At 44.9% G+C, this 22,360-nt stretch overlaps 1 protein-coding gene across 3 annotated transcripts in view; it reads right to left on the bottom strand.

The window, feature by feature from the left end:
* The window catches only part of slit1a (slit homolog 1a), an 86,372-nt gene that overhangs the window by 48,407 nt on the left and 15,605 nt on the right, over positions 1–22,360 (bottom strand). The window lies entirely within an intron of this gene.

Below are 22,360 nucleotides of genomic sequence, written 5' to 3'. Positions count from 1 at the left end.
GGTGAGTAACGGTAAGCTGCGCACACAACTTAGTGACAAACAGAAGGTGGAATTAGAGATCTGTGTCACAGTTTACGAGAGCAGACCCTAAGATCCTCTAGTGTTGCAATTGATTTATAGCCAGGGGTCAGATTTCACCTGTTGATAGCGCCACTGCAACACTCTATGAATGTCATTATAAGGTTACAGTATATGGGAAATTTGCTCTGAGACTTTTGCACATTATTTGTCATAGTGATATAATCATGTTTCCATTTTTCAGTTTATTCATAGCTGAGGTTGACATTTTGTAAGTGCTTCTTTTGTTTGACCAACAGTCCAAATATATTCAGGTTATTATCATGGAAGACAAAGACAAAGCGAACCAGTAGGTTTTTGCCATTTTTGTCAACAAAATGACTTAACTCAATTGGTTATCAAAACTGTTGCTGATATGTTTTTTTTTACATTGACTTATCATTTCAGTTTTAATTCATTTTGGCATAGAAAATTAGGTTAAATAAATGAGAAGTGAAATTAGTTACGAAGACAAAGTTAACTGGTTTTATCTTTTGCGTGCCTCTTTGAAGAGGCAATGTTTCCTTCCTGTGACAGGTGTGTGTAAATGTCAGGGTTCAGTAAAGGCATTCATGAAGCGATGAATAAATACCTGCAGGGAAATCTTCTCATGAATATAACATGATGCCGTCAGGAAGGCAATTGGATATACTTACTCAAACAACAACACAGACAAACTTTAAAACTTTGATTTTGTTCTTTAATTGACTGGCTGACTTTCTTTTGAGTGGGCTATTTTAAATTACAATTTCATAGAAAGAAATAGGAAGAAATAGGGTGAAAGTGAATCAAAGCCTCTGGGTTTTGCTTCCACTCTTCCTCTTTCTATCAGTGATCTTTAATTAACTTCACTGCATAAAAGAAAGTAATTCCACTAGAGCTAACGACCCAATACTTTTCTGATTCAATTTCACTCAGGCAGCAAGTCAAACCCCAACTAGTGTGTGTGTGTGTGTGTGTGTGTGTGTGTGTGTGTGTGTGTGTGTGTGTGTGTGTGTGTGTGTGTGCGCGCGTGCGTGCGTGCGTGCGTGCGTGCGTGCATGCGATCCCTGATGTCAGGATGGGATCTCAGTCCAAACTATAGGTGAGGGGCCAGAAATTGCAGAGGTGCTGGTTGCTAGGAAACGGAACCCAGCTGGAATTGTGACTAAGCCTTGAGGGTACTGTGTGTGTGTGTGACTGTGAGTGTGACTGTGAGTGTGAGTGTGAGTGTGAGTGTGAGTGTGAGTGTGTGTGTGTGTGTGTGTGTGTGTGTGTGTGTGTGTGTGTGTGTGTGTGTGTGTGTGTGTGTGTGTGTGTGTGTGTGTTCTGTTTTTAAGAACAAGACTGAGACTGGCAGAGGAAGGATGAGGACAATAGAGTTGGTCCCAGCTGTGCTGCAGTGGGTGGGAGTAATCCTGAGAAAAAGCGCTGAACAATGGACATCAGTGAGTGCTCTGGATGTTTGCTCTGTCCTCCATGCTGCTCTGACTGGAATACCCTCATCCTTCCACACTGACAGCCAACATACATTGTAGGCAGGGGAGTAAGTGAAGCAGACCTTACAACCACCACATAATGACAGACAAAGACAAACAATTTCAGCTCATGGATATAGATGATCCGCCACTACGACCAACGAGACATTAACAATTATTCCTCATGGTATAATGGCAGACCTCAATGTGAACAGTTTTTGTTGGAACTATTACTTCGGTTAAAGTGTTTCCAATGAAAACTGTTTACAAAGAGGTCTGTGGATTACCTAGCATAACCACGACACTGTTTCTGGAAGACACGTAGCTATGTCATCTTTTAAGGCTTTGCTTTCAAATGTAACTCCATTAAGCTGACAACACTAATATTTAATAGCAGTTACTTTTAAAACTTCAACAACTGAAACCAAAACTACCTTTGATGCCTAAAGGGTTTTTAAACTGTGATGATTTTTTCTGTCCCTTTAAGGCAAAAACTTTCATCAAAGGATTGACAGAGGGACTACCTGCCTCTTTTATTCATTCGACATGGGATATTACCCTCTTGCATTGCTTAAAATATTTTTGGAATAATCGAATGTGGCCTTGAGGTGTCTCATTAATGAACCACCAGCCTGCAGCAGATGATATTTACAATGATCAGGAGATAAAGATGAGGCCTGAGAAGAATACGATTTCAGGGTTAATGAACCTTTGCAGAGGTGCCGCCGCAGGCATGGATTACTACACGGCCAAAAACACACACTATCAAGTACACACACACACACACACACACACACACACACACACACACACACACACACACACACACACACACACACACACACACACACACACACACACACACACACACACACACACACACACACACACACACACACACACACACACACACACACACACACACACAGGGGTCTCTTTGTCTACCTCACTGTATTCCAAATAAATCAAAAACATATCGCACTTCAAAGGTGAATTTCAACATTACAAGTCCTCTTATCAACTGTGTAGATAACAATGGCACTGAATGAAGGAAATTGTATTCCCTTTTGAAACAGATAGGGTCCAACATAATGGAGGCTGCAGCACATCCATCATCATCCAAAAACATTAGCATAAAGCCTGATTACTCCCCACGGCTGCCAGTCGTCTGTGTGGAGTAATGAATGCATGCCAATACAGTTAGCACACTGGCGCTAGCCAGATGAGGCCCATACCTTTAGATAAATTACTGAAACAATGACAGCTATGATGGATAAGAGGGAATACAGTGGCTTTTTGTTCCATATGTGTGACCACTGAATCAAGTCCATTCATTGTTGTTCAACTAACCTGCCACCTTGCCTGCTTGTGTAATCATGCCTCTGACAGCATGCGTCTTTGTCTGTTCTTGAAAACAACTTCTGGATTATTGTATTGCCATAAATTCTGCATGGATGATGATGCATTGCCCGAGGCTGAGAGCATGCATATTTGCGGCTGTGTGTGTGTGTGTGTGTGTGTGTGTGTGTGTGTGTGTGTGTGTGTGTGTGTGTGTGTGTGTGGTGTGGTGTGGTGTGGAGGGACTGGTAGCCCCTGAGGATGTTGTGTGTCACAAAGCAAGCCTGGCACTCGCTAAAGGACCAACTGCCAGAGCAGGGGGCATGAAATTAAAACTCACCACCCAGGAAAGAAAGGGAGAGGAAAAGTCAGAGGGAGGAGAGGGAGGAGGAGGAGGAGGAGGAGGAGGAGGAGGAGGAGGAGGAGGAGGAGGAGGAGGAGGAGAGACGGGTTGGTGGAGGAGAAACAAAGGATAATAAAGATGCAGGGGAGGACAGGACATAATAGAGTGGCAAAATAAAATCACCCAAGTCAAAAAGGAAATAAAAGACATTTGCAGGGACAGAGTGAAAATGTGCTATGCATTAATCGTGCTCGCTGAGATTTTTCTATACCATTTCTGTTTGATGGGGAAAAAATCCATCCGACAAAAATCCTGTCAGTATCATGAAAACCACAAGAAAGACCATCAACTGTTTGGAGAAAAAGTGCTGCTGACCCTGAGAACTTCAAGTAATATATCATCATGTGTGTTGACTTGCCATATTGCCAGGCATACATTTGGTTTGTGTTTCTTCAGATGGCCATAGATCACCCCACGGGTCTAGACCTAATCAACACTGATGCTCTGCACAGCTCTGGCACACACATATACACAAAGACACACACAGACAGACACACACACGCTCTATGCGGTTTGTCTATGTAGGCGTACTCTATACCATTTTCAACTCTGACCTCCAGAAAGAACAGGAGGACCCCAGAGACGATGATGGATATGCCAGAAGCAGGGAGTGTGTGTGTGTGTGTGTGTGTGTGTGTGTGTGTGTGTGTGTGTGTGTGTGTGTGTGTGTGTGTGTGTGTGTGTGTGTGTGTGTGTGTGTGTGTGTGTGTGTGTGTGTGTGTGTGTGTGTGTGTGTGTGTGTGTGTGTGTGTGTGTGTGTGTGTGCGTGCGTGTGTGTGTGTGTGAGTGAGAGAGCGTGTGTAAATACATATTTGTATGGTTACCTGACAATGCTACATCCTGTAGCTGATCTATCACTATTCATTTTCTTGTGTATTTTACTGCCCTGTGCATATCATCCCCCCCTCAGCATACTAGTCCAGAGAAGAAGAGAAGGTGTTTATTTAGAAGATAACACACACAACACACACTAAACTGCCAACACACACGCAGATGGGAACAGCCAAGCGGATATCCTCTCTCGGAGCTTCCTATGTCACCCTAGACATGACCTTTCACTCCAGCTCTGTGAGTCAGGTTGGGAGGGCCCTGAGCGTGACCGATCCATTAGACTCCTCTGACAAGGATGAGAATGACATCTGAACCTCCAGAGGCAGGGGAGGGAGGAAGACGAGCATCAGGAGGAGCCTTACTAAAACGCTGGGAGAATGTGGACTGCTGATGTGAAGGGAATAGCATCCTACAATTTGAGAAATCAAATCAAGGTTCAAGGTTCAAGAGGCACGTTCACACGTACTTTTCCCACTTTAGTTCTGTTATAGTTCCGAAATGTTGCGTTCACACCAAAAAGAGCCGGAACTAAAATTAGTTCATCAGAACCTTTTTTACCCCCTTTTCCGTCCCTGCTAGAGAGCAGGTACTTTCATGGGAGAAAAAGGTTGCTATGTCTGATTGGCTGGGCAGATTGCAAACCACGCCCCGTAAAACTACAAAAAAGTTTTGTGATGCCTAATCCTCCCCCAGGGACTTATTCCGGTGTGAACGTGATCTGTACTTAGTTCATGAGAACTAAAGAGTTCTCATGAACTAAGTTCTGATGAACCTTTGTGGGAAAAGTACGGCGGTGTGAATGCGCCTAAGGTTCTTTATTTGTCAAACAACCTCCATCTCAACGTCAGCAAAACCAAGGAGCTTATTGTGGATTACAGGAAGCAGCAGAGAGAGGGACTCAGTCCCCATCGCCATCAATGGGACTACGGTGGAGAGAGTCACCAGCTTCAGGTTCCTCGGGGTCCACATCACTGAGGACCTGACATGGACTCTTCACACCACCACCATCACCAAGAAAGCTCGACAGCGGCTCTTCTTCCTCCGCAGGCTGAGGAGGTTCATAATGGACTCCAGGATACTCTGCCAATTCTACAGGTGCACCATAGAGAGTATCCTGACCGGCTGCATCACGGTCTGGTACGGCAGCTGCACCGCCCTCAATCGTAAGGCTTTACAGAGGGTGGTGAAAACTGCACAGAACATCACCAGGACGGAGCTGCCATCCATGGAGGACCTTTACTCCCAGCGGCTCAGGAAGAAATCCCTCCGGATTATAAAAGACCCCCATCACCCCAGCCACAAACTGTTCTGTCTGCTGCCGTCTGGCAGGCGCTAACGCAGCATCCGGACTAAAACCACCAGACTCAGGGACAGTTTCATCCCACAGGCAATAAGACTGTTAAACACCTGAACTGTTGAAACAACATCCACAATATTAAAATAGTAAGAGATTGCTTTAAGTAAATCTCAAAGCAAACAGTATCAATGAAAAAGTTCTATTGCCATGTGGAAAACAATAAAGTTGATTTTCTGGTTCTTAATTGAGAGCTGGAACATTTACTCAAACACAATCATGACAAATAGAGATGCATTTTGTCATAACAAGGCTGATATGATTTTAACAAAGTTTTACAGATTGCAGAAATGCTTAGCTCCAAACTGAAAAGAGAGACCTTGGCAGGAAATAAAGGACTGAACAGGAGTGACTGTGTGAGGGGAGAAGGTGGGGGAGAGCTGGGGACGTTGGGACTCTCAGGATGAGCGAGTGACAGGCCTGTCTGGAATGCCTTTGTCCGCATAGGCTAATATTTGCTGTTGGATTTTGCTTTTTCCCCTTCTCTTATTTGCTGTTGACAGAGAGGAATGAAAAGGCAGCTAGCCAACGGGTTACCTAGTAGCAAGAGTTTTGTGTATGCATGTGTGTGCTGCCAGCAGGTTCCCAAGCAGCAGGTGGTGAGCAGAGGCAGAGCAGTTAAGGAATCTTGTTTGCTGCTCAAAAGTTGCTGCTTCTCTCCATTAACCCTGCTCCGGGCCACAAACACAGGCCAAACATGCGCCAGAAATGTGTGTGTTAGAGAGAGACAGTCAAGACAAGGAGAAAAGGATAAAGACATACAAACTCCTTACACATAGAGCCAAGATCCCCTCCACCTCCATCCCCTCCCCTCACTCCCCTCCTGGGGAGTCAGGGGTTGCGGCAGCCTGGGTGTCTGCCTGAAGGCCAGTCTCACAGCAGGCCAGTCATAGCAGCGGCACTTTGATGTCTTTGTGGAGAGACTCCGTGCCTCATGTCCACGCTCATTAACTTTGTCAATGACAGATCAATGTGAGCCTGCAGAACGCTGCGCTGCCTCAAAATTACAGCCTATTTACCATTCTGGGTGTGAGTCTGCACTGGCCTTGGCATCGCTCTGAGCAAACAATACAGCAAGAGACGGAGAGACTGTTTGCTCATGATAGCACCCATTTAACAAGAGTAGCCCCCTCACACATGCGAGGAGGATATTGCTCCACTTAACTCTGGCATCCCGACTTCCTCCGGCTTAGCGCTCACAGACAGCAGTCACATCTCTTTACATCCTGTAGTTCCCTGTTTAATGATTAGGAGATTACGGCCCTTCTATCTTTTTGCACCCTAACGTCAGTCAGACAGTTGCATCCGACCGGAGAGTCATGAACCATGAGAGCAGTTCAAGCTTGTCTCTCACAACATGACCCACATTGTCAAGATCTAGCACTTAGCACTTTTAAACAACTTCTGGAATCTTACCCCTATCTCCTGTGGCTTTTAGTCACCACTCCATTTCATTTATAGCTAAATTTTACTGCTTTCGCTGCTTTTTGAGAGCCTGCATGTTTGTGTCAAGTCGGGTTTGAAGAGAATCTCTGTTGCAATCTGTCTGGGAGGAAAAAATGTTGTTTAGAGGGAACAATTATTCAGTTTTGTGTTTATTATTCGAACGTCGGGTTCAAAACTGAAACTCTGTTCAGGAGTTTACTATAAGCAAACTGGATATTGTGTTTTTGCTTAAATTATTTTATTGTTTATTTCATAAAACATGCACACTTTTAGGTTCAGCAGTCTTTAACATCTTTACACAAGCATTCTTAGTTTTCGATATATGTTACTGTGGGCACATACAAAAGTTATATTTTACCTGCATGAAGATATCTTTTTTCTTTTTTTTAAACCAAGAAGAAAGGCAATGTTCTCAACTCATAACAAAACCTATTGAAACTGATTGGAAAGCATGAAAATCACCTGAATGCCAAATTCTCCTCTCCTTCCTACCAAATGTATGCACCCCAAGCGATCAGTAACTCTCAGGACTGCATAAACACAACATGTGCACACACAAACAAGTTCTCACATGGCAATGCACAAACACATGTGCGTAGTACACACACACACACACACACACACACACACACACACACACACACACACACACACACACACACACACACACACACACACACACACACACACACACACACACACACACACACACACACACACACACACACACACACACACACACACACACACACACACACACACACACACACACACACACACACACACAGCCAGAGTTCATCTGTACTCTAAATATTTAAAAAGACTATCCCTCTGTCTGTAATTAAAACCACTGCAGCATTCCAAAGCTGTATCCCCTACAACCAACTAATTTCTTCCTCTTCCTCTCCCTCTCCCTCACCTCCTAGTCTGTTGTTCTTCTCTTCCTTCCTCCATTCTGACCTTTGCTTCAGTTGCCTAGAAATGGTGATGTTTGAAAATCTTCCAAAAACAATGAAACTGTGGGAAATCCTCTGTGCAACAAATGCCCTCTCCTTGACACCCATGAATCTCTCTCTCTCTCTCCCCCCCCCCCATGAGCAGCACACACCACCACCTCTCATTTTCACTCACAGCTCATCAAGAATGGTTAATCTACCGTTGGGAGAAAGTAAAAGGTCAGGTTTTGTCTGGAAGGTATAGGCAGTCATCTCTCCAGGGAGAAGTAATGATATGTTAGGACAGCCCGCACAGCACACATAGGAACCATGATTCAGCGCCACACATTGTTTGGTTACTTATGGCTTCTGTCATGCCCGGGCCTGCGGGGATACCGGGGATAAATCCTCTCCTTACCCCACCGCTTCCTCCCATTAGAATTTGCCCAAATCCTGCCTTTATCACCATGTTTGCTCTTCTGAGCTCGCTAATGCTCTCAAGCCTCTCTCACAAGGTAGGTGTTTATATGCATGTGTGTGTGTGTGTGTGTGTGTGTGTGTGTGTGTGTGTGTGTGTGTGTGTGTGTGTGTGTGTGTGTGTGTGTGTGTGTGTGTGTGTGTGTGTGTGTGTGTGTGTGTGTGTGTGTGTGTGTGTGTATTTGCTTTGGCCTGCAAAGTAATGCTTCCCATCCCCTTGCCATCAACATAGATGGAATGCAGGGAGTAATGTGATAAAAGCCTGAGAGTGGGAACACACACTTAGAGGCTCACAGGACAGACATGTTCCTCGAGAGGAGAGCAAAAGTTTATTCATCAGCTCTGATAGCCATAGATGCAGCACGTGTGTGTATGAGGATTGGTGCATGCACTGTATATGTGTGTGTGCGCAGAGTTGTAAACAGGCACTTCTCATGAAGTGGAGATGGTCTACGGAGAGCTGCTCTCATTTCAAACATCATTTATTTATTAGCCCCCTGTGTGTGACATACGCACACACACTGTCACACACGCGCACACAGTGACAGAAACTCTGCAGTTTATTCCATCACGCACCAGCGATCAACCTCATTCCCTTACCCATTTCTACCACCCCCTCCTTCAATCCCTCCCTTCTTCCTTCCTTGAAATCGATGGAGTGTTTTGTCACCCAATGCTGCAATTCGTGCAATATTCATCTGAAGAAAAAAAAAAACTCATCTCACAGTCAATGAATTTTTATAAACTGTTTGTCGCTGATTGGTAAATGAAGGGATACACACATGCACGTACGGGCACACACGCATGAACACCAACAACCCCATTATCCAAGCTTCAGGCGAGGGCTTTGTTTCGTACCATTGGAATCTGACAGTGATTTATGGAGAAGGGGAGTCACACTACACCCTGATACACACTGCATCACAAAGCAAGGTTACTGGCCCAAACATGGGTACAAAGAAAGGTTAGCGCTCCACCAACAAAGCCACACTGACAGCAATGCACGCTGTGGTCCGGGGTCAACACCACATCAATGCAGCCCAATGGACGAATTCAGCAGACCCACTAAATGAATGCAATGGTTGCTTTCAATAACTTGTTTTGATGAATTCCATGAATATGAATCTCTCTGCAACCCCACTCAATGATTCTTTAATGACTCTTCCGGAAACTGCGCAGGGCTCAGAAAAAGAAAAAATACTCTCCCGCTGTAAAATTGAGCTCAATTTTATGTGCCAGCTACTGGAGTCATTTTCTGCTGCATTACCACTGCGGTTTTGTCAGAGCGGTGAACCCAGGCCGGACACACCCTGCCCTTCAGCGCAGGTATGCCTTCCACCATGCCAGGCTTTCTGCTTTTCCTTCAGCACGGCATGTTGGAGCATCTTTATATCCGCTATCAGTTACAGCTCTGGTGAGGACAACACATTCCTTCTGACTCATTAGGAGTGAAGAAAACACAAGGCAGCCATTTAGCTGGTAAACTGCAACAATTTTAGCTCCACGGTTGGTTTTGGAACACACACATGTACTGTGGGCACTGCGGGGGGGGGAAACTGATTCCCGAGGGAATAATCTTTTTTACACTGCAACCACAGAGGTTTTTGCAGCGCATTGCAAAATCCATTCTGGGTGCTGGTTTGTTGCTACTCAAAAAACAAACAACAGAAGGCCATGATACACTGTCTTGTAATGTGAGCAAGTTCAGAAGAAACAGATAAGGGCCATGGGGCAGACATATGAGGGGCAGAAGGAGGAGGAAAAGTTTGCATGTCTCATGATTAAAAAAGAAGCACACAAAAACACACTGATGAATCACAGACACATACTGTAACATCAACAGTGAGTCATCTTCAATGAAGCTTAATTTAGGGGTAAAATGCTCATTGCTGGTTTTTCTTTAGGGGCTCAGGGATGCACCGCAGAAGCTAATGATATCAGAAAACATGCCTCTGCAGCTAATCACACAGTCAAATAAACTTTATTGACTTTACTGTAAAAGCACAAAGACAGAGAGAGAAGGAGAGGGATAAGGGGAGGCAGGGGGAGGAAGACAGAGGAATAGGTTTGAGAATAGGCCTCAATTCAATAAGAGTTCATTTTCAAAAGAAATTCGTTTTGATAATTTCACCACTCTCACACTCTCTAGAAGTGCTTCAGCTTGGGCAACAATAGTTTAGGGCTGTGTGTGTGTGTGTGTGTGTGTGTGTGTGTGTGTGTGTGTGTGTGTGTGTGTGTGTGTGTGTGTGTGTGTGTGTGTGTGTGTGTGTGTGTGTGTGTGTGTGTGTGTGTGTGTGTGTGTGTGTGTGTGTGTCTGTGTGTGTGTGTGTGTGTGTGTGTGTGTGTTTTTGGTGAAGGTTTATGAAAGCCACTCCAGGGCTCTTCAAGGCCGGCCAGCCACGGCCAGCTTGACGATTGAGGATCGGAATTCTGGAGGGCGGTTGACAAAGAGGCTCTCCCCTGGTGTGTGTTTTACAGAATGAGCAGGAAGAGAGAAACACAGAGTGTAGATGGAGAGAGAGCGAGAAAGAGATGAAAGAGAGAGCAGGTGTGAGAGACACAGCATTGACAACTGGAAGACACTGGTCTATTCAGAGCGATGTAATTGCCGTTACAGTGGCTGCTTGTTTCGTTAATTTCCTCTTTAGAGGGATTCTGCAGCAGTTCTTGTGTTACACATTAATAATGTGTTGTGGGATCCCCTCTCTGCCCCTCCCCCTCCCTGTTGACTGACAGCTCGGCTGCCTCCTGGCCCAGCCTGGCTCGGAGCAAGGGAGTGGGTGACTGAATAGGCTAATAAATGGTGAAGGAGGGGTTGGTCACACCCCACCCTATTGTACCGACGCTGTCACGCCTGACCCTTAACCAAACACACACACTCACACACACACAATCACGCACGCACCCACCCACACACACTTTGATGGCTAACTATGTCTGCGCACAACCTCTTACGTACACACACACCTTCACATCACCTCTGTCAGTCCTGACCCCATACCAAATACCCAGGCTCCCCCCTGTATCCAAGGTGACCAAATGAGGCCCCAGCTATCACCTAGCAACCAGGGAACAATGAGCTCCAAGGAGACGGAATGGCTTGAGCAAAGGGCAGGCTATTCTCTGGAGATGGAGGGAGGGATGGTAGCCGAGGTGGGGAGAGGAGGGGACGAGGGGTGATGGGAATGGTGTTAGGACACATCTTTAACCATGTCACAAAGACGGTGCATGCCTGGGAAACAAGGCTGTGCTTCTCTAACCCAGCTGGACGTCTCCGCTCAACTCTGCTCAACTCACTCTAACAACTTGGAAAGAAACAAGTCTGACTTCTACCTTTTCTTTTTAGTTACACCAACCTTCCTCCTATCAGGGGAGGCCGGGAGGAAAGCCAGAAAAGCAAATAACAAGAAAATTAAAACATTGAGTAATGTGCAGTTCAGTTCTACGACATCTGTCAAACATTGGATATATCTTTGTTATGCTACAGAGACTCAAAGGGCTGACAGCATCATGACAACTCCCAGGTTCCCTTCAATCAGCCAGGGGGAAACTTTCAACTAATTCGATTTTGACTCCGACATCCCCCAGTTTTGACTTTACACGAAATGTGAAAGAAACTTTTAACAGTACTTAACTGCTCTGCCCCTAGAAAAGCAAGGGTGTTAACAGACGTCTCACCATCTTTCATCGTTCTATATTCAGAAACACAGGTATGAAGGTGAATGAGGGTGAGATTGCCGAGGGGCTAAACGCAGCAAAACAACACTCTGCCAATTCAGTCTCCATAGAAACTACTAGGAGCTATACTATAAAAAGACAAAGGAATGTGTAAAAAGTCAACCCTGCCCAGATTACAGACTGATGCTCTAATGATTCAACTGATGTATTTATTACATATCCATCTTCGATTGGGATTCTGCCAAAGTGTCTGGCAATAAATCCTGAAGGAGGTCTTTTCTTATAGCGCACTCTACAAACCAAAATCACCAAAGCTGTTTAACAAAAAAACTCCTGAGAAAGAGGGAGAGGAAATAGACAGGAAATAAAAATGTGTAAAATGAACGTTGAGGAAGTGTGAAGGGCTTTCGGTCACCAGTCAGTTAGCTTGTTCATGTGAAAACTCTTTGTTAGCCATGAATGGCCTCCTCTCCTTTACAACAGCTTTATGAAGTGGAACCTTGGCATATCCTCTCACACACTTGCACACTAACACTAAATATGTAGCAAGAATGTGCAACCTTCCTATCTATTAAACTGTAAATTGAAAAACTTTGAAGGCCTTTTCTCACCGTATTCTAAAATTCCAAACACTACATCAATCAATAATGAATGATTTAGTTGGAATATATATATATACATATACTATATATACAGTCTATGGTTGGAACCCTAGCATTCATGAACGTTGTAGCCAGAAAAGTGGTCCTAATCTACAAGTCAGAAGTAATTCCGGTCTTTGGGTCTAATGAAGGTGTCAGGGGGGGGGAGCAATAATGGTGTGTGGCTATGCGTTACGGATTAATAGACACACACAGACACATGCATAGATTGGTTTTGGAGGATTTAACAGGATTTAAGGAGTGGCAACGTTTCTTTAGGCGTAGTCAAATCAAAGAGCATCAGGCATTGTTCAAAAATCCCTCTGTCCCTCTCTCTGTGTCCCTAGATTTATTCAGATGTCCATTTTATGAAGTGTTGACTCGCTCAAAGAGCAAGCGGGGAGAAGTCATGGAAAAAGTTGTATTAGTTTGCGTGTCTGCCATTGATTTCTGGCCTATAGTCGTTGCCCTGCTTAAAGCATCTGACCTTCTGTGGCCTGTAAATATCGGGAAAGGTCTCCGGGATAATGTATTGGACAGAGGAATGCACTAAGTTACAAAGACCATAATGATTTGCCCCGTTCTTTGACCGCATTGTGTGTCTCTGTGTCTGGCTGGGACACTCTTGACTTCATGGGAACTGTCTACATCTCCAGGTCCGGTCTGGGCTTGGCTTGACCTATTACTCTTCTTTTCTACAAGCCACAATCCATTGCTGGTAATATCCACTCCACTAACACCAGCAGCAACAACACCCCCTCCAGCCATCAGCTTGATCTCCACATGAAAGGGCCTGCGAGCTCATTACCACAGCCTGGGGCTCATCAGGGCCTCCCGTCCCCAGGTTTTTTATAAACCAGAGAGGATGGAGAAATTCATCGAGGAGGGAAGAGGAATGGGGAAAGAGAGCTCATATAGGGCAGCCAGGTGTTAAAGATACAGATAAGACGCAGGGCGGAAGTAATAGAGGGGGAGGAAAGGGAAGTGATAAGGAAGGTAGGACAAGGTAGATGACAGAGAAGAAGTAAGGTACAGAGAAAGGGGCAGGGGGGATGATAGAGGGGAAATGGGGAAAGCTGACAGAGGGAGGAGGCGTGTTTCATCCTCCATAGGGCCCCAGTGTCACTCAGGCCTCCTCCAGCAGAGTCCAGCTTTGAAGTGATAATAGGGCTTTTGGCTAATGCTCCAGTGCAGGTGCCCGTGGCTCCCTCTCCCTCTCTGTCTCCCAGCACAGCCACATAGATGAGAGGAGATGAGAATCCTTTCATAGTGTACAGATGAGGCCAATCTTTCTCCCCTCTGCCTCTTTTTCTTTCTTTCGCTTTATCTGCCAACCTACTCTATCCCCACACTATGTATTGCTTCCTAGCACTGTCTGTCACTTTCAGGTCCTTCCATTGCCCTCCAACTCATTTTACTCCTCCTATTCTTTGTCTGTTTACTTGATTGAATTGCAGCACTTCACTGGCTTTAAGAGAATGGAGTTTTCAACTACCTGGAAAAACTATTTAAAGTTTACAAGGAAAAGAAATAAACGTTCCGAGCGGATAGAGGATCTCTGCTGTAGGATTACAAAAGAGGATTTATATTTCTTTCCTACCACACCTTCATCACTGTTTCCCTGCCCTCCTATCTTTCATCATGTCTGGTTTCCAACTGTGCCTTATTCCTTGTCAATCAATACTTGATGCCTCTCTCCACCTCAGCGCTCCCTCTGATACAATGCACACCAGGTAAACACACACATAGATCTGGCTGCTTCTCAGTTGTAACACTCATTTCTGGAAGCTTTGCCTGGGCTGGGCAGGTGTGTGTGAATGTGTGTGCAGCACACTTCTAGTTGAAACAGCAGGGAAGGGGAATCGATTCCATCCCTCAGAGATTTCCTGTTAGACTGTACAAAGCTAAGAAGTGAAGGCACCCCTGCAGACACATACTGTTTCTCACCAAAAAATATCTCTACGGTGGGCATACACACACACACACACTGGGGCTAATGAGATCACTGCTCCATACTGTGATACCAGCAGGAGAGTATTGTGAGAGGGAGCAAATATAGGAAACAGATAGACGTTTGTACTAGAATTCACTTTTCCCCCTGTGCTCACTGGCCCTGCAAGGCTCAATATGTATTTTTACTGGAATGTGGGCAGTCCATCGGTTTACCTCAGCAGACAAGTGTCTTTTGTTTACTGAGAAAGTTGGATGGCTGAAGAGAGAGCACAGACGTGCAGGATAGAAGTTTCTGGTTGTATTCACATGTTTAAACTTGATTTTCCAAGTGTTGAGTCTGTTTTTGCTTCTCACGGTGTGTTCATATGCACACGTACAGTAACTCATAACTGTGTAAAATCAGAGGTGGGTGAAGAGGTTGATCTGAAGTGTTTATGACCCAAAGTAACAGCTTTTTGTTTGGAACAGTGGTGGTTATCATTTCAAAACTTGTATAAATTATTAACAGAACCATATGTCCTTTAAATGTAGACTACTGTTTAAGAGGTTGATTACACTTTTGTCCATATCAGCTGGAGCAAATTAATTATAAAAATTATGAAAATCTAGTTACATGTAAATTAATACTGCAAAGATAGTGAGGATGGGTTTGAATTTGCTTTTTCAAGTAATACAAATAAGTACTGTTACTTCCTTACTGATATTAAAGAAGTAAATTCAAGTGAGTTTTAAGGTCCAGTACAAAAAACTGTGAAGGTTTTGTTCATACAGGAGGAAATTGCACATGTTTCAAAAATATTTGTAAACATTTTTCAATTTATATTAGAAAATCTAGTTTATAAGAAGTATTAATGTTTAATTTGTTATAATACATCTGAAAGTTGCCTTGATTTTGTCATAACTGCAATGCTTCCAAACGCCCTCTGTGATATATAATACATGGAAGCCTCAACAACACAACCGCAGCCCACAGCTGCATATTAGCAGCTCTTTGGGAGCCGTAGGAGGGAGGTGGTGTGCTCACGTGCACCTCAACAGCAGACAAAAGTTGCCTCATTCACTTAACCAACCAAATGTTCGATCTCAGATTTCAACGAGTAAACATGTTGTCACCAGTTTGCTTTATTACATAGCCTGCACCATGTCAACCTAATTAATCTTGAGGCACACAGGCTTTGTCTTTACACGGTGAAAAAGTCACCAACTTCCTAAGTTCAGCTGCTATGTGGCAACAGCTCTGCACCCTGTGGAGTCTCGTGAACAAAAGGCCTGGAGGTGTGCTAAGTATAAAGCCCTAAGAATGGACCTGCTCACCACAGACAGAGAGGAGACAGAGCTCAGGGTTCACACACGAACACACACACGTAGAAATATGGCCACGGGGAAGAGGAAGGAGTTTAACCTAAGACGCTCCTTCCACAGGATAAAGCCTGTAATTACGTATGCACACACACAACTAGAAATCCAAAAATCTCTTTCCATCCATTTCACCGCTCTTTTCCCAAGAAATTGTATGAGATCTCGTTCAGTAAATATGAGGCTCATTTGGAACCAGTTCACCTCCCAGCTCTTGGGTGTTGCTGTGTGTCTTCCGCTCGCTCAGAAAAGGTAAACAACCCGAGCCCCTCAGAGCATTGGTTGCTCCAGCAGCAAATCAGCAGGAGGTGGGCAAAGTATTTGTGCAATGGCATTAGTGTGATTGCATGTGAGCTTGTGTGTGTGTGCAGGCATAATTTGCCCTGCAGTTTGTTTGTTTGTTCTTTTTAAATCTCAGAATCAGAGACGGAGCCTGAGGCCGCAGGATAGGACTGAAACAACCATTTACAATATGCATGTGGGTTTGCTGGTCAATGTGAGTTTGAAAAAACATGCGCATGTGTGGGCAGTTTGCTTCTTCCTGCTTTTGAGGACATTGGGAAGGGTTTTGATCCCCCTCTCCCTTCTGAACTCAAGGGCGGAGAGGCTGTGTTTGGGTCTGCTTGGGTGACTTCCAGTGCTGATCTCCAGAGTCTCAAGTCCAGACCCTAACAGCTCATAACTAGAGATTACACACGGACACTGTAGTCTTCCTGCTAAGCTCCTCACACACGACACTTCCACATGATGATCCAGAGCAGATATCGTTGATCGAAACCCCAGATCTCAAACCGTAGCGTAACGAGATGGACAGATGCACTGAGCGAGGGAAACACCTATTGCAGGGAGATTGCACTCTATTAAGCCTGTGATGAATCAGCTGGATTTTTCATTCTGATCTCTGCATTCATGCTCCATGCTGTTTAACATAGCCATAATGCACACACGCGTCCACTAAGCATGTTTCCATGAACACACACACACACACACAGACAAGCAGGACAACCCAACTAGCGCTATACGGTTGTTATTCCTGGCTGGAATTGCAGCATTCCAAACGCCCCTGCGTGGTGATTTCAAGGAGTGAGTGTATGTGTGTGTGTTTGCGCTTGTGTGTGAAGACATGAAGGCACCCTTTTCGTCCTGTGTGTGTCAGTTCCAATCTGGACCAGGCGAAGCCAGCCGTCACAGAGGCAAACTGTCGGCAGCGGCACAGAGAGGAGGAGGAGGAGGCCTCTGTGAGTTAAATCCCTGTGTGTGTATACTCATGACGGATCTAGACCACACTGTGATGTCTTATTCATGCCGTATCAATTCATAATGACCCGGCCAGTCCCCAGTGTGAAGACGTACATGCGCACACACACACACACACACACACACACACACACACACACACACACACACACACACACACACACACACACACACACACACACACACACACACACACACACACACACACACACACACACACACACACACACACACACACACACACACACACAGATGTGTATGACTGGGACGGTCATTGCAGAAGAACATGTGAGTGTGTGTGTGTCTGTGTGCAGATTTGCCCGTACGAATATTTAGAGCATCAGAGCTGGTGTGGGTGAGTATGTAGAGCAGTGTGTACGAGACGCTGGACACACACACACACACACACATCACTGATGTCCCAACGCTTTAGTGTGAATATTTAACAAGCCTCAATCCATCTGTTCAATAATTCATGAGCAAGGACACAGAATCGTGAGTAAATATAAACACCGCTGTTTCTCTCCTGCCTTCGCCCTGTCTTTTGCACCTCTGACCGTCTCACTCTCTCTTATTTGACTCTCTTTTTCTTTCTCGCATTCTTCTCCCGCTTCCCTTGTGCTGCGGTTGTGAATATTTCAGATGGCGGAGTGGTTTTTAAATTACCCCCTTTTGGCTTCCGCTCTCCTCACATGGTTTGGTCTGCATTTCTCTCTCACACACGGTCCGACTCGTAAAGAAAACAGCGACAAGCCATAAAAGCCACTTTTACCAGCTGACAAGGACAGGGCCAGGGAGAGAGGTAGGGCAAGGACTTATGCCTGCCAGGTCATTTTATACTCCTGCAGAAAAGTCTAATCCTGCATCTAGAATGTTGGAACTTAAAGAATGGCTTTGCCCACACTCGGAAAAGCTCTTCTTAGCCTGAACCTTTTTTTTTTTACAGGTTTTGATATCTATACCCTGTTACTCTGGACAATCCACAGACATCATTATGAAACATTTTCATTCCACTAACAAAAATGCTCTTTCCCTCTTAGTGCTGTCAGCACCATAAAACTTAGAAAAGGACATCTGTAAAATCTACATTAACTAAACCAAAAATATCTGTACGGGTAAATACCATTGGGAGTAAAAACCGCTTTAATTTGATGGGGAACCTACCCTAAGAAGCCTCTGATGCATGCAGGTATTTTGCTTTCATTGTGTCTGAAGTGAACTTTGTTCACTAAAGTCTCTGCAGTCAGTGTTTACTTAGTGTCAGACAAACCACAGTCAAGGAATCAGGATGTCTCCCATCGATGGCACAGAAACCCCCTGATGAATGGAATGATGGGTTGCCATGGGGACTGCTGCCAAGCGGGGGCCCATGCGGTCCTCCGAGGGAGAGAGAGACCTAGCACGTCGAGGCAGGTCATTCATAAGCAGAGACAAAGAGAAGGAAACGGCAACACCAGCTCGGGCCATTAACAGCCTGCCAGGCACACATGCATGCTCACACGCACATGCACAGCGCAGTATTATAACAACACATAAAAACAGTCACGAGGAGAAAAGAAATGGCACATTCACGCCAGTCTTTAAGGCAGTTATACACAAATAGTCCAAAGTGGAAATAGTTAATTTGCTGGCTTTGTGGCACAAAAAGTCTTGGAACACCAGAGTGACTTTACAAGCCAATCAATCTTCAGAAAATGAAAGGGTACAATACTGTATATTGAATGGTAAGGAAGTCAAAACAAGTGGGAATGCTGAGACAGAGAGATGATTTATAGGTGTAATGATAGTGCACATTATTTATTCTAGATCTGCTACCCCCGAAGAGTTCTTTCTTCTTCCACTGAGCTACCGTTCCCTAAGCATCAAGCGATCAACAAACAGAAAACACAGCATCCCTCCAACACAAACACAGAGGAGGCAGCTCCGCATCAACACATAGTTGAAGCCGCTCTTTTATCTACACTCAAAGCCATATAAAGAACGTAATCCCTTGTGTGTGCCTGCCATCCACACATTAGCGCACAGAGATGTAATTATAGCGCTATTCTGCCAGTGTTTGTGTCTAATTAGAGTTATTTACATTTTCCCTCTTTTTCTCTGTCTTCTGAGTGTGCGCCTATGCATGTGTGTCACCCAGGCAATATTTCAGCGTGTGTGTTCAGGGTTTGTGTATATCAGCGTACCCGTCGTCAAGCATTAACATGAAAATGAAAGATCGTAAAGAAGAATGGCCTCCCCTCTTTGCCAGGGTTTCATCGGCTCCCCTGCAGGTACTACCACACCCTCCCCTCCCCCTCCCCCTCCTCCTCCTCCTTCTCCTCCTCCTCCTCCATACCTCCTGGGGTGATACACAAGGGAACACCTCTCTTTAACCGTCCTCTCACCCCCACCACGTGATAGCACACGTAAGACATTAACGAAAGCAACACCCCTTCAAACAAGCCTGTGTTGTTGCCGCCATTTGTTTGTGGCAGCAACAAGCAACACGGTGATCAAAAACCACAAAATACCCCTTCGCCTCTTCCTCCAACCCCCCATCCTGAGCCCAAACCAGATGCTATTACCTGGGGCCAGCTATCAGGCTAACTGCTCTTCACTCCTCCAACTCTGCTCACCTATCGCTCTCTTTTTCTTTTCTTTTTTTCTGCGTCCCTCAGTCCTTCCTTCCTCCTGCTCTCCCACTGCGAAAGACACTAATTACAGACAGAGATGAGTAGATTACAGATCTGAAGTGCAGTGGAAGTGGGATGAGGAGAAGTCAGGGGTGGTGGGCTGGGGGCAACAGGTCGTTAACAGTGATGAATGCAACTCTATTTTCACTGTTATTGTTCACTGATGTTCTTCGGAGCACCTCTCACCTCCCGGCCGCTGTTCCCATGCCTTCTCGACGACGCCATCCATCACAGGCAGCTTTAACTAACTCTAACTATCTCTAATCATCTCCAATCAATTCCAATTATCTCTCCTCTGCCCCTCATGCATCAGTGTCGCTGGTATCTCTCCGGCATGGGAAGGGAAGCAGGAGTGTGGATAAAGAGATAGGCTTTTAGAACAGAAAGCAGAAAACGTAACTGAAATTAAAATTAAATGAAATATATGTTCATAGAATCTCCTTTTCTATGAAACAAGATGCACATTTTCAAACTTCTTAGGTTTGAGCAACCTTGCTATTAAAAATGATGTAACATTTGTTCATTTTGTATATTAGTAGGTTTTGTTAGCCATTTAACATCTGTGTTATAGCAAGACCACTCTTTATTTTCCCTTTGTAGTAGAACCTCATTACCCAATTAGCTTAATGACTGCATGGAAGTGGAGTGTTTAAAAACTCCCCACAAATCAACAGTCTTCTACTCATTAAACAACAGCCTTTTATTAACCCAGCTTGCTTCTTCCTCAACAGTTTAATGAGAGCAACCATCTCATCTGCTATCCCCCCCCTCTTCCATCCCCTACGTCCTTCTTTCTGTTTGTCCTCTCAGCGGGACGTCTAAGACAAATAGCCACTTTGTTATACAAAGCTTTTCCCCAAAGCCTCTCTCCAGAAGGAGCAAAATGAGAGGGAAAGAGGGGAGTCTGAGAGACGGAGGGAAAGAGTGTTAAAAAGTATAGAAAAAAAGGAAAGGGGCAATTAATCCTGCATCCAGGAGAAGAGAAACCATCTGGGTTAGCGCTCCACCTGAGGGCAGCAGGATTTCACATTAACCTCTCTTGTTAGGATCATAAAGACAGACCCTAACAAGCCCCCGTGAGCACTTTGAGCAAGTGAACAGAGTCACACACACACAAATACATAACGCAACCAAGACCCTGTTTCTCCTTCTATCTATGTCTCTATCTCTTTTTTTCTGGTATCCTCAGAAAAACACACACACACGAAAAAGCGCAAAAATCTTCCTCTGGGAGCTGTGAACCTTTTAAGTCCATTAAAAGCTGCTGGCGGGAGCAAGACAAGGCTGTAACCTAACCGCATCAGACTGGAACCAGAACCCACCGTGTGGCCCAGACACGCCGCTCAGGAGTTAAGAAACGCATTAGGAAAAACCTTTGTCTTCTACCTCTGTTCCTGATCCCCAGTTACTGGACCTAATTTTTAACAAGCACTAGAAGTCTTTCATGAAGTAACAGCTGTCAATCAAACACCAGCACCATAAAGATGGCATTATTTTAAATCCATGGCCCAGGATTGCACATTTGTTTTAACTGCTAAAGAATGTAAGGCACCTCCACACTTAAAAAGCTTTAAGGCCCATTACGGTTCTCTTTTATCCAGCCAAGGATAGAGAACAAATGAGTGTATACAGAGACACATAGCGAATCGATTAAGCAATGTTAAACAAAGTCTCCAGAATGTGGCAGGAAAAGCCAGCGCTAGGTTTAGAATAATGAGCGTGAAGTTAGATTGGATGAAACAGGGGAGCTGTGTTAGTACAATCCTCTGGTTGTTGGCAGAGCCCGCCGCTACATATGGACTAATCACACTTGTTCAAGGCCATCCGTTGGTCTGGAAGGCCTCGGTCTGCTCTGTGTCTATTCCAGCTAGACAGACAACCCAGTGCGGCTCAGTGTAAGCCACAAGCAGGCCAGCTTATCCCCAGAAGATGAGTCTTTGCCCTAAAGCCCTGCAGGTTGTTGTCGGCCTAATGGTAGGTGAGGTGAGGCGATAGTTGCAAGGAAGTGACAGATAGATTCAAGATGGTGTTAAACATCAAAAGCAAGATAAACAGAGGCCGGGATCATGGGTTAGTTGTACCACTATGTGGATTGAAGGGAGGGAAATTATTTTTCCATGTCCCACTGTTTCATTATTCCCAGATGCTACAAGTAATCCGAACTGGAATAATGGAAGCTGGAATGATCAGCTAGCAAAGGGACACTGATTGTCTCAGAGAAATAAAAGAAATGGAGTCTTGCAGCAGAAGGGAATAAAAGTTTAGCATTACTGTGGGACTGTCTTACTGCATGGGGCACACCAGTGTCACAGTATGGGGGCGTGAGACAGTACAGGATTGGCTATAAAAAGTGGAAACTGAATGAAAACTGTGAAGACACATCTTATTCAAAATATGATTGAAGAATGTGATTCTACTGGCAGAGTGAGCTTTGGGGACTTCTCCTGTGACATAAAACGACCTCATTAAGGAACACAGACATCCTTTCACCCTCAAAGTCGAATG

Source organism: Notothenia rossii (assembly GCF_949606895.1).
Source record: "Notothenia rossii genome assembly, chromosome: 6".
Lineage (NCBI taxonomy): Eukaryota > Metazoa > Chordata > Actinopteri > Perciformes > Nototheniidae > Notothenia > Notothenia rossii.
This window is presented reverse-complemented; position numbering and strand designations above follow the sequence as displayed.